Source organism: Chlorocebus sabaeus, chromosome 22 (assembly GCF_047675955.1).
Source record: "Chlorocebus sabaeus isolate Y175 chromosome 22, mChlSab1.0.hap1, whole genome shotgun sequence".
In the NCBI taxonomy this organism is placed as follows: domain Eukaryota; kingdom Metazoa; phylum Chordata; class Mammalia; order Primates; family Cercopithecidae; genus Chlorocebus; species Chlorocebus sabaeus.
The window spans coordinates 12,940,015-12,953,236 of NC_132925.1; the positions used below are offsets into that span (position 1 = coordinate 12,940,015).

General features: G+C 35.6%; 1 pseudogene; it reads left to right on the forward strand.

Moving 5' to 3' along the window:
* The first annotated feature begins 3,942 nt into the window (after positions 1-3,942).
* LOC103228690 (little elongation complex subunit 2 pseudogene) lies at positions 3,943-6,731 on the forward strand (annotated as a pseudogene).
* The last annotated feature ends 6,491 nt before the right edge of the window (positions 6,732-13,222 follow it).

Sequence of the window (13,222 nt, forward strand, 5' to 3'; positions counted from 1 at the left end):
GAAGCACTGTGCTTGGCGGACTCAACTGCCCTACAGAGAGCAACGCATTTCCAATAACTCAACCTCAGATATGTTTCTCCTCAGTCATCTGTCTCCTTGTTATCTTTCTTTTGTGTGTTTCTGAATTGTTTTCTCTTTCCATTTTACACACGCACACACCCTTTATGCCTACAGCAAACTGTATTTCCTCACATAGGAAACCTGGCTTTAATCCTAAGCCTCTCTTAAGATATATGAGTTCTGTTAAAGTTCTAAGACACAGTAATGTCAAGCATTTGATTGTCTGAATCACCCTTATTATCCAAAGTATAATATTATAAGGTAATTGTAATAATAAAATCCTACACCATTCTATATCATAGCTTGCCATGTGCCATTGGAAATAATAAACAAAATAGGATACTTATTATTTCCTAAATGACTCATTGGTTCAATGTTTTTAGGCCACAAAAAAAGACTGGTATAAAACTATTTAACTGTGGTGCCAAATGTAAATGACTATGATAGCAGTCACTGGTGACAAATGATACTGTCAATGCAATCCATGATAATTACTTTTGTATCTATGAATGTATATAAGTTGATATTGACCTGACTTGAATACAAAAATCCCTTCTGCATTCTTCAGCTATAGTGGGAAGCAAGGCACATGAGCTACAAAAATTTGTTGATCCAAAGTATATTCTGAATAATTACTTCAGATTTTATTGACCCCAGCCATTACTCAGTGTTCACTCTCTGACTCCAACTGAAGCTTTTTCTTAGAATTCTCAATGAGGCTGCATTATTAAAACATGGCTTTAAGTTTCTTATCTTACAGGGTGATGCTATGAAAGGCATTAGTATAACAGATTAAGGAGGGCATGTCTTATAAAAGCAAATCACTAACCTTTCATGTCTACTTCTGCACTTTGTGTGCTACAATGCTCCCTAGATATTAAAAAACAGTGAATCAAATGGGACTGTTCACTGCGAGGAAAGATCAATGTTTTTTTTAGCAGATTCCCACAGATAGCCAAAGAAACTCACTCAATACATTTTTATATGAAGCTCTTAAATATCAATACGAATTGTATGTATCCAAAGGAGAGGCTAAATCAAGAAAAACGTTAAGCAACGCTGACATTTAGGAGTTTTCCTGATGGCCATCATGAATAGAATTTGTATGTTACAAAATCAGTCACAAAGAAAGCCTAAATTTAGACTTTCTAAATTTAAAAAGAAAAAAAAATCTACTGGAATAATAAAAAATGCTAATATCGTTCTTAGATGTTACATAAAGTGTACCCCACTAGCAACACCACCACCAAAAACAAAAAGACCTTTCAGTTTTTCAAACACTTCCTCAAGTAGCAAATTATAGAAATGTCAAAATTTTCAAAAAGAACTAGGAATTCTTTTTGAGTTTAACATTGTGGATTGCTTCCTTTTATTTGAATATTTTCAATATTCCCATTTCATTATATCATATTCTTCTGAGAACAGATAATATTAAATCCTCTAATTCAGAGAGGGACTAAAATTCTATTCTTAGTCTCCATTATAAAAGTGAAAACTTCTATAAATCTGTTGGATCCAGGATCTTAAAATTAAATATTTCACTTTATATTTCAGATGTTAATGATTACTTTCTTACAATTAATGTAATGTTTTTATTAGCAACTTGAAATTATGTGACTGTTTCAAAGGCTCTTATATTACAATTTTATATATCTATAAAATCTTTTAGTAGTCAATTCAACAACCATTATGATGAAGCATACTGTATTTGCTACATTAAATCAACCTCTACTTTTAGAGAGGGTCATTCTCTATTCTTGAATGGTTCTTCCTAGTGCATGCATACCTCATTTTATTACACTTCAATTTATTATGCTTTGAAAATATTGCATTTGTTACAAATTGAAGGTCTGTGGCATCCTTGTGTCGAGAAAGTCTATGAGCACCACTTTTCAACAGCATGTACTCTCTTCATGTCTCCGTGTCACATGTTAGTAATTCTTGCAAATTTTAAAAATGTTTTCAATATTATTATATGTGTTATACTGATTTGTGATCAGTGATCTTTTTCTACTATTAAAAATGTTTTGGGTTCCCCATGAACCACATCCATATTAAGATGACAAATATAATCAATAAATGTTGTGCGTGTTCTGATTACTCTGCCAACCAGTTCTTCTCTCAACTCTCTCCTACTCCTTGGCCCTTGTTATTTCCTGACACAAAACTATATTGAAATTAGGCTAATTGATAACATTACAAAAATGCCTTTGTATCTTTGTAGGTGAAAGGAAGAATTGTACATCATTTACTTTAAATCAAAAGCTAAAAAAGATGAAGATTAGTGAGGAAGTCATGTCATAAGTGAAGATAGGGTGAAAGCAAGGCTTTCAATGCCGGTAAGCCAAATTATGAATGCAAAGGAAAATTTTTTGAAGGAAATTAAAAGTGCTACTCCAATAAACACATGAATGACAAGGAAGCAAAACAGCCTTATTGCTGATGTAAATTTTTAGTGGACCAGATAGAAGATTAAAGCAGCCACAACATTCCCTTAAGCCAAAGCCTAATCCAGAGCAAGTCCTTAAATCTCTTCAATTCTATGAAGACTGAGAGAGATGAAAAGTTGCAGGAGAAAAGGCTGAAGCTAGCAGAGGTTGGTTCACGAGATTTAAGGGAAAAAGCTTTGTCCACAGCATAAAATTGCAAGAGAAGCAAAAAGTGCTGATGGAGAAACTATAGCAACTTGTCCTGAATACCTAACATAACTGATGAAAGTGGCTATGCTAAACAACAGATTTTTCAATGTAGGAGAAACTACCTTGTTTTAGAAGAATGTCATCTTGGGCCTTCATAACTAGGGAAGAGAAATAACTGCCTGGCCTCAAAGCTTCAAAGGGAAGTCTGACTCTTATTAGAGGCCAATGCAGCTGATGACTTTAATGTGAAGCCAATGTTCATTTACTATTCTGACAATCCCAGGCCCTTAAGAACAATGCTAAATCTACTCTGCATGTGCTCTATAAATGAAACAAACCCTGGATGACAACACATCTGTTTACAGCATGGTTTACTGAATATTTAAGCCCATTGTTGAGACATAGTGCTTAGAATAGAATTTTTTCAAAAGATTCCTTTTCATTTACTATGCACCTGGTCACCAAGAACTCTAGTGGAGATGTACGAGTAGACTAATGTTTTTATGCCTCCCAACACATCTATTCTGCAGCCCATGAGTCAAGAAATAATTTGACCTTCAGGTCTTATTATTTAATAAATATATTTCGTAAGGCTACAGCTGCCATAAATAGTAGTCACAGTGATTCCTCTGATAGACCTGAAAAATCACTTAAATCTGCAAAGTAAATTGGAAATCTCCTGGAAAGGATTCATTCTCCTAGATGCTTAAAAACATTTGTGATTCATTTAAGAAGGACAAATATCAACATTAACAGGAGCTTAGAAAAAGAGGATTCCAAACCTCATGGTTGACTTTGAGAAGTTCAAGACTTGAATCAAGGAAGTAACTACAGATCTGGTAAAAATGTCAAGGGAATTAGAATTAGAAGTGGAATCTGAAGATGTGACTGAACTACTACGTCCTTGTGGTAAAACTTGAACAGATGAGGAGTTGCTTCTTATGAATAACCTAAATAAGTGGTTTGGAGATGAAATTTATTCCTAGGGAAAATGCTATGAACATTATCAAAATGACAACAAAAATTACATAATTTGGGCCACGTCTTTTAAATATGGCTTTCCCAGGTGCACGCGACAATGTGAGGAGCGGGGAGGAGCGTGTGTGGTATGTGGCCGCAGCCTGGGCAAGAGCCACCGCGAACCATGAGTTGAGTAAATTCTGGAGGGATCCTGCCTCCACTGAAGCCCTTGCAGCCAGGCAGCTGTGAACTGTGAGCTAGAGTGAAGCAGAAATCTAGGAAGATGAGCTCCAAGATGGTCATAAGTGAATCAGGACTGAATTGGGATATTTTCCTCAAAAATGACCTTAAGACATTTTTCTCTTGAGAAAATTATAAAGATCTTTCCATGGCTCCAAGTGTAAAAGAACTATGTGTTTTATCGAACAGAGCGAGCAGAGGAGTTATATGGACTTGTTGATTAAATATGCAAAGATTCCTGCAAATTTCAAAGCTGTTGGAATAAATACAAACGACTTCTTGCACTCCTTGGATATGAAAAAAAAAATGTGAATGAAGAAGTACTGGGTTCCTAAAGTTTTTGCAGAATTCTGCAAGGAAATGTGCACAGGATTATAACATGCTTTCCAGTGAAGTTTGTCTCTTTCCAGAGAATATTTTAAGAGCTTGCATTGAACAAGTGAAAAAGTACCTAGAATTCTATACTCTCCACGAGGTCACCAGCTTAATGGTATTCTTCCCATTCAAAGTAGAGATGGAATTAAAGTTAGAAAAAACTCTTTCTGCATTGGGCAGGGTAAAATATGTGAAAACAGTATTTCCCTCAATGCCTATAATGTTGCAGCTCTCAAAAGATGATATATCTACCATTGAATTGCCAGAACAAACAGCTGAAACTATGCATTATGATATTAGAAAAGATCCAAATGCAGAGAAGCTTGTTTCAAGATATCACCCTCAGCTAGCTCTAACTAGTCAATCATTATTTACCTTATTAAATAATCATGGACCAATGTACAAGGAACAGTGGGAACATCCAGTATTGATTCAAGTAATACCTGTTGCAGGTTCAAAACCAGTTAAAGTAATATATATTAATTCACCACTTCCCCAAAATAAAGTAACTGTGAGAGAAATCAAATCTTTCATGAAGTTCCATTAAAATTTATGATACCCCAGAACACATCTGTTCCAGTATCTGCAGTCTTTATGGACAAACCTGAAGAGTTTATATCTGAAATGGACATGTCCCGTGAAGTCAATGAGTGCTGAAAAATTGAGACTCTTGAAAACTTGCATCTGGATTTTGATGATGACATCACAGAACTTGAAACTTTTGGAGTAACCACCACCAAAGCATCAAAGTCACCAATTCCAGCAAGAGCTTCCACAGTACCTAACATGACAGATGCTCCTGCAGCCCCCAAAGCAGTAACTACATTTGTGGCAACAAGTGCACCAGACATTACTGCTAATTCTAGAAGTTTATCTCAGATTCTGATGGAACAATTGCAAAAGGAGAAACAATTGGTCACTGGTATGGATGGTGACCTTGAAGAGTGCAAAAATAAAGATAATCAGGGATTTGAATCATGTGGTGATAAGGTATCAAATTCTGACAAGTTTTTGAAGCAAGATAGTGACTTGAAAACATCTGATGCCTTACAGTTAGAAAATTCTTAGGAAATTGAAACTTCTAATGAAAATGATATGACGGTAGACATGGTACATGCTGATGGTGAAAGACCCAATGTTCTGGAAAACCTGGACAACTCAAAGGAAAAGACTGTTAGATCAGAAGCAGCTAAAACTGAAGATACAGTTCTCTTCAACTGTGATACAGATGAGGAGTGTTTAATCATTGATATGGAGTGTAAAAATAATAGTGATGGAAAGACAGATGTTTTGGGTTCTAACTCCAGTCAGTCCAAATTCTTCCTCAGGACAGGCTTCTGTAGGAAACCAGACATACTGCTTGTAGGCCTTCAGAGTCATGTGTTTTGTAAAAATCTTATCAAATGAGTATATAAAACACATGATCCAGTTGGAGAAATTTTAAAAATGCAGGATAAGCTCTTAAAGTCAATTTCCAGAAAAGTACCCGAATTGTCCTTAATGAATTTAGAAAATTCTAAACAGTCTTCTGTTTCTCAGCAATTGTCTGTTCCTTCAGATAGCTCTAGTTGACTGAAATCTGGATGGCCTTCTGCATTTCAGAAGCCCAAAGGACGGTTGTCCTATGAACTTCAGGACTATGTTGAAGATACATATATACTAGGCATTCACCTAGTTCCTCAAGAAGGAAGTTTTGTTTATAATTTATTTAGCCTGCAAGACCTGTTGTTTCTCATGTGCCGCAGCGTCCAGAGGATAGAGACAAGACCGTGTTCTAACAAAAAAACAGAAGAAAATCAGAAGACAATTTCCGTTGTACGTACTATCAAAAGTAGAGTATCAAGCTTGTTATGGAGTTGAAGCTCTGATTGAAAGTGAACTTTGTCACTTATGGACTGAAAGTTTGTTGCATTCCAACAGCTCATTTTATGTTGGGCATATCAATGCTTTTACTTCAAAGCTTTTTCTACTGGAATATATTACCTCAGAAGAATTAAAAGAAAAGCTTTCAGCACGCAAGATTTCCAATTTTTTTAACATCCTCCAACACATTCTAAAGAAATTAAGTAGCTTGCAGGAAGGTTCCTACTAGTTATATCATGCAGCAGAAGATTCTTCACTCCTGATCTATAAGGTCTGTGATGGAAAAGTTACTAGGACAGCATACAATTTGTATAAAACCCATTGTGGCCTTCTTGATGTATCTTCCAGTCTCTCAGTTCCCTGGGTCCCATCAGATCCCAGCCTGTTATTACCATATCATATCCATCATGGAAGAATACCTTGTACTTTTCCACCTAAATCACTGGATATCACAACCCAACAAAAGTTGGTGGAACCAGAATGCCTATACGCAGCCACAGGATTCCAGTTTCCATAGAAGCCAGAAGCAGTTGCTTGCCTGCTCAGCAAGTTGAAACTGAAGGAGTGTTTCCAAATAAAAGAAAAATAACTTGAGGACTGAACCATGGAAAATTAAATTAAAAAACAGTTATAACAATGTTCAATTTAGAAAAGTTTGAGGGAAAAAATGACTAACAGATCAGTAGGCAAGAGGAACATTTCTCCTGTAGTATCCTGAAGAGTTCTTAGAGTGCCTAGAAAAAATATGTTGGCTATGTGAAGGAATGCTTCAACTAAAATGGAATGTTATGCTTTTCCCCCTTAAAGTCCGAGGAGGATCTTGATATGTTTTAACATTACCATGGCAGGGAAATATATAAAGAAGAAAAATATTTTTACATTAAACCTTTTCTAAAAATTGTAAATAGAAAAATAATTTGCTTTTTTAAAATCAAAAACAACACTGTTCTGATAGACTGACTCTGTTGAAACTGACTCAAAAGGTTAAACATTGCCAATGTTGAAGATAATTATGAGCATTGCAAACCTTGTTTCTGACCCATTTTGACAGTTTTTATATACTCCTTTAAAATGATGAATGTTGCAAGTTAAAATTACATAACTTAGTTAAGACAGCAGTGGAAGGGTTTCAGAAGATTGACTCCAATTTTGAAAGACGTTTTACTGTGGGTGAAATGCTACCAAACATCATTACATGCTACAGAGAAACCTTTCAAGAAAGGAAAAGTCAATTGATGAGGCAAACTTTGTAGTTGTTTTCTTTTCAGAAATCCCTACAGCCACCACAACCTTTAGCAACACCATCCTAATCTATAAGCAGCCATCAGCATTGAGGGAACATCTTCCACTAGCTAAGACTTTCCACTATGACTCTCTGAAGGCTCAGGTGATCATAAGCATTTTTTTAAATAATAAAGTATTTTTAAATTAAGATACATGCATTGTTTTTCATACTGTGTGCTGTTGAACACAGAACAGGCTACAATATTGTATAAACATAATTCTCTTATGTCCTGGGAAATGAAGAAAAATTGTGTGACTTGCTTTATCGCAATATTTACCTTTTTGAGGTGATCTGGAAGTGAACTCACAATATCTCCAAGGTATGCCTGTGTTTATTACTATTAATATTCCATATGAAAGAAGGTATGAAGTGTTTAATTCCTTGAAATTATAAAGGAAAACACTTTACCACGTGTACATTATCATCCCTAGTTTTATTTCTTTAAGTGACGAAGAGAAAAAACTAGAGAGGAAGCCATAGTGGGAAAAATCAGGCCAGGGTTTGTCCAGGAGCACGTAGGAATCCCTCAAACTGGTAACAATGTTGACAATGAGATAAGCCAAAAAGTGGAGAACTATATTCTAGAATACCTTTTGACAGAAGGATGTATGTAACATCAGAATAACTATTTATGTTCTTTGTGCTTTTTTTGTTCTTTCCTTCAGAGTAAAGGGTGTTGGATGACATGGTAAGTAAAGTCCCTTGATTTGTTATTATATCACCTTGCTTGGAGGTGTATCACAAGCAATATACGCTAAAGGATGTAAGTTGAATTTGTATACTTCTCTTTTCTCTTTCTCTGTTTTTTTGTTTTTTTTGTTTTGTTTTTTTTTTTTGTAATAAGACAATGTTGTGAAATAATAATCAAGATGCTTTCCACTTTGTAACACTACTACTCTCCCTCATTTTTTTACTGAAATGACCTAGCCAACACCCTAGAGCAGTTAATCAGTTATTATATTTTCAGTGTGAACAGTGAAGAAATTGACAGACTGGTTCGAAGGATAACGTTTGAAAGAATCCTTGCAGAGCAATTTTAAACTTTATTTGAGTATTTATATGTGTGCGCATGTACATATGTATGCGTGTTTCTTGTATCACAGAAGGAATCTCAACATCCTGGGATGCCAAAGAAAGAAAAAGCAGAGAGTTCGATGGATATTGAGGGCTTCTTATCCATCAGCACTCCCTAGTCCGTTAGTTATAGGCCCCTATATACATTTTGTGGGATTGAGTAATTAAGAGAACCTGTATCCAACTTCCTTTTGAAGCCAGAAAAGCAGAGCAAACTGGTAAGTTTCCACCACCCTCTAGAGAGAGAGTCAGTAAAGGAGTAATAGCTATGTTTGTAGCCAAGGTCAAAGAGGTCAATACAGATATTATAAATACCAATAAAAGATGATGTACCTGAGACACTGGGAATGTACCACAATTAGAGGCTTTAATTCATTTTTTAGCAAGCAATTATGAATCTCCTAACGTTTTTCTGGTGTTATTTTATTATAACCATCTCAAGTTGTCAACAGCAACCTGCCATCTTTCCCCATCTAAGAAAATCCTAGTTATCATTCTCATCCTTCTATTTTTTTGCCAAAAGATTTTGATTTTTATGTTAACTGCACAAGTAGAATTAAAAAAAAGAACTTAGGCTAAAATTAATATTTTACCATGCTTATATTCACATCACAGAGGCCAAAGCCCTGTGAGACAATTTCCAGTAAGCAGTAATTCTGATTTCATTGTTCATAGCAAGTAGGGAAGGCATTATTCCATGAAATGTGATTAAATTTCATGTTGGGAAGTTTGAGTGTGAAACTATCTAGACTTTTTTGTGCTTAAGTAGAGGACAGAAATTTGAAAACGATAACACTGAGAAGTTACTCATTTCACACATTCCCCTTAAAATGGGTAGTAAGATAATCTTAACCTTCATGTTTATGAAATAATGTAGGTGAAGAGAAACCATTTCAAAGGAGAGGTAAGAATATTTCTTAATTTAGGTTTATCTTCCAAGAAGTTATTTCAAATGTGTAAACATTAATTTTGATTTTGCATGCAAATTGCCTAACCCCATGTCTGGCACGTAGTAGCCTCTCAATAAGTAGTTAGTTTTTTTTTGTTGTTGGTTATCAATATTACTATTAACATCACTTGGTAACTGAATGTAGTTTATAAGGCTGAATATATATACAAGTATTCAACATATTTTAGTTGACTTTGTCTGATAAAATAAAGTTCATTAGGTAAAATATTAAGTTCACAAATAAACACAGATTTTACTAGTTTTGTAGGTACATAACATTGGAAACAAAGAATCAAATATAAAATATAGACACTGGTCGGGCGCAGTGGCTCATGCCTCTAATCCCAGCACTTTGGGAGGGTAGGGCGGATGTATCGCTTAAGGTCAGGAGTTCAAGACCAGCCTGGCCAACACGGTGAAACCCCTGTCGCTACTAAAAATACAAAAATTAGCTGTCCATGGTGGCCTGTGCCTCTAATCCCGGTTACTCGGGAGGCTGAGGCATGAGAATTGTTTGAACCTGGGAGGCGGAGTTTGCAGTGAGCTGAGATCACACCACTGCACTCCAGCCTGGGCGACGGAGTATGAAAAACTATCTCAAAAAAACAAACAAACAAATAAATACATACATAAATGCATAAAATATAGACATTTTAAAATATACTGCTTTTATGGATTATCTCCTTGAAAACATTAAAATAACTACTGTTGAGCCTGAAATGCTGAAGTGTATTGCAATAACGGTGAAAATGGCATCATGAAATAGTTCTATAAAATAAATAACCTATTCTTTGAAAAAAGTGCCCCTTCGAGATTGTAATGATCACCAAGTAAAAGCACAATAAATGCTGAAATAAATTGATTATATTTCAGAAATCCTTCCCTTCCTTCAAAAAGAGTAATCTCTCTCCTGGTTATTGATATATGAGGTTTTTGATGAAAAAATGAAACTCTGGGCCAGAAAATAGATTTAGGAAGCATCAGTGTTTTGGCCTTTCTCAAAATACAGACATAACTGAAGTGTCAGAAGTGGAGCTGACAGTGATGGCCGAGCATCTGACAGCTCAAACACAGCTTGCTCGTCAGTCTTATGCTGCCAAGCAGGAGATGGCACGATTCCACCATACAAATATGTTATCTTCAGGTTAGGACTGGTTTTTGCCTTCATGTGATTGGAGCTTATTATTATTATTATGAAGCATTGATTACCACTTAGTCTACAACTTCAGGGCCAATATTCAAACCTTCATTTCCCCAGTTGCCCAGGATGTACTTGCAATATTTTCTCTCTTTGAATATACTCATTCAGAATGAAAAAAAAAAAAAAATGGGTGAGAGGGTCTACATTCAGAGGCACTTTTGAGACCTGTCATATTTCCTCATTTGCATGGCAGTATGCTACGAAATCAAGTTTTGGATTCTAATTTTCTGGCTCAGTCAGATGACTTGAACTGGTGATATCAGCACTTCATGATGCTGATGCCAAGCGTTGTTTATGCCTTCCTGTCCTCCAGGGACACGTAAATCCATCCTGCATCCGCAAGCTGTCAGAGGAGAAGAAAGGCACTGGTCACTAATCTTGTCATGATCAACACGGCTTTCAGCACCCTGGTTTATGTCTTGCCTGGATTGGAATGCGCCGGTAATACAAATGTGTACCTTGTATGTCCTTTCCGTCGTTGCCATCAGTTGATCTTTTCTCTTGACATTCTTTTAAACCGTGTTAGACAGGTGTTACACAAAGTTGAACACATATCTCTCCTAAAGAGTTTCATGCGTATGTGTTAAATGGCTATTGAACAATTTATTAGGGTTTTGCAGGAGCAAGCAGTCCCTCCAGGTTCCTTTTTTCCCCTCTGAATTCTATTTTAGTGAACAGGCTGGATATAAAGGAGAAGCTACTGCATAATGTGGTATGAACAGCAATAAGACTGAAAGTTCTCCGCTTAAATGGCCCCATTAAATCCGCCATTGCCCCCTTGATGGCCCATGATGGCTCGTTTCTTTCAACAAAGAATACTACCAGTGTCGATGTCATGTTCAATAATCATGGGCTGCTGTTCTCAGAAAATATATATATATATATCTTCCCAAATAGTGAATGTTGAGCTTCAACATTTCAAATTATTTTCAGTCTTTCAGTTTGCAGAATGAATAGACACAGAATTTTATTTTCTCTTTCTTAGCATTTTTTATTAATATACTTCGCTGTTCTTTTTGCCTTCAGATAAAATATTCTGATGCATATGGAGATAAGAGTTATTTGTTTACTCATAGCCCATGTGCATAAACAAACGTCCTTACTATGGGAAGCCTTTATTTTCTACAATAAGAGGAGCATTTTTTAAAGAAGCAAATATTTTTTGGTTATCACTTCAGCCTGGATTGGAGTCTGTGGCTCATTTTACAACCTGCACAAGTTTTTGGTACTTGTAAATTTGTTGTTGTAAAACTTGCTCTTTCCACCTTTGACCTGATATCAAAAGCTTTATATTTTCACTTTCTGGGGAAAAAAAAAAAACTTGATGTTTTGAAATTCTCTGACCTTTCATTTATGCATATCCATAATAGGAAACACGGCTTAATAGAATGGGCTTCAAATAATTTTGAAGGCAAACCGATTTTAGCTTCAACCCTAACATTTCATATCTGTGGGCTTTCTGGTAAGATATGTAAACTCCACGTCTCTCAATTGATTCAATAATAATAATAACAGCAACACTAACCTTGCAACGCTTTTGTAAGAAGCAAAGGCATTATTTACGAAGTATCCAGAACATTTCCTTGTATACAAACAAGTCTTAATATATAATAACTCTATATTTTATTTACGCAGATTACGAAGCTCTTTCACTAATAGTGGAACCCTGCTTATTAGTAAAAGAAACTAATGCAGGTAAAATGAACATCTAGAGCATTCGTTAATTAAATAAAAGATACCCAGAGATCTGATTTTGTAGAAAAAGAAATATATAAAAGATGTGTAGAGCTATTAATTGCTTTTGTTTTCATTAGAGATTTTATTGTGGATTGATTAAAATGTGCGTGCACATGAGGTCTCTTCTGCACTGGCTGACAGTGCCACCTCCTTCGTGTCCTTTATCTATAATACATTTGAGAGTCTACCAATAATCCCAACCCCCAAACAAGCCACAGCTTCTGTTTGCATTTCTCTGTCTTAGAAATTGCTCTGTCAGTTTTCTTTCTTAATTCATTAATTTAGTTTCATCACTCAATAAAGCATATGACCAATTCCAACACATGTCCACTAGTTGATGACATAGCTCAGAAATATTTTTCTTTCCATAAACATGAACGATAGTTTCAGTGGTACCTAGCTCAAAAATGTAACTTCCTTCAAGTTCCTCCTTGAAGTAGTTCCGCAGAACTACTTTGCAAGTATACACTTTGGTTAGCCAACCAAACAATTGTTGTTTTGTATATGAAAAAATAAAAATTGCTTTTTGTATATCTCCTTCTCTACTTTTCGCCACTAGCTGCACTAATTCCTATCCAAGAGATCACATATGAGGTCCTTTCAAGAATAACACACACTTCTAATTCTTTTTGGGTTTGTATACTTCATGAGGCCTCATTCCAGATTCTCACTCGGATTGACCTTAGAGTAAAATGAATAATTTTGGAGATACTGTGTCTTTAGGAAATACTTTAAAGGATGAAAATGTTTAGACCTTGTGGCAAAGCACAGAAACTCTGTACTCGCTGTGTCTGGCTGGTCTCCATCTGACTTCTTGGAACCCCTCTTTAGTTTCAATT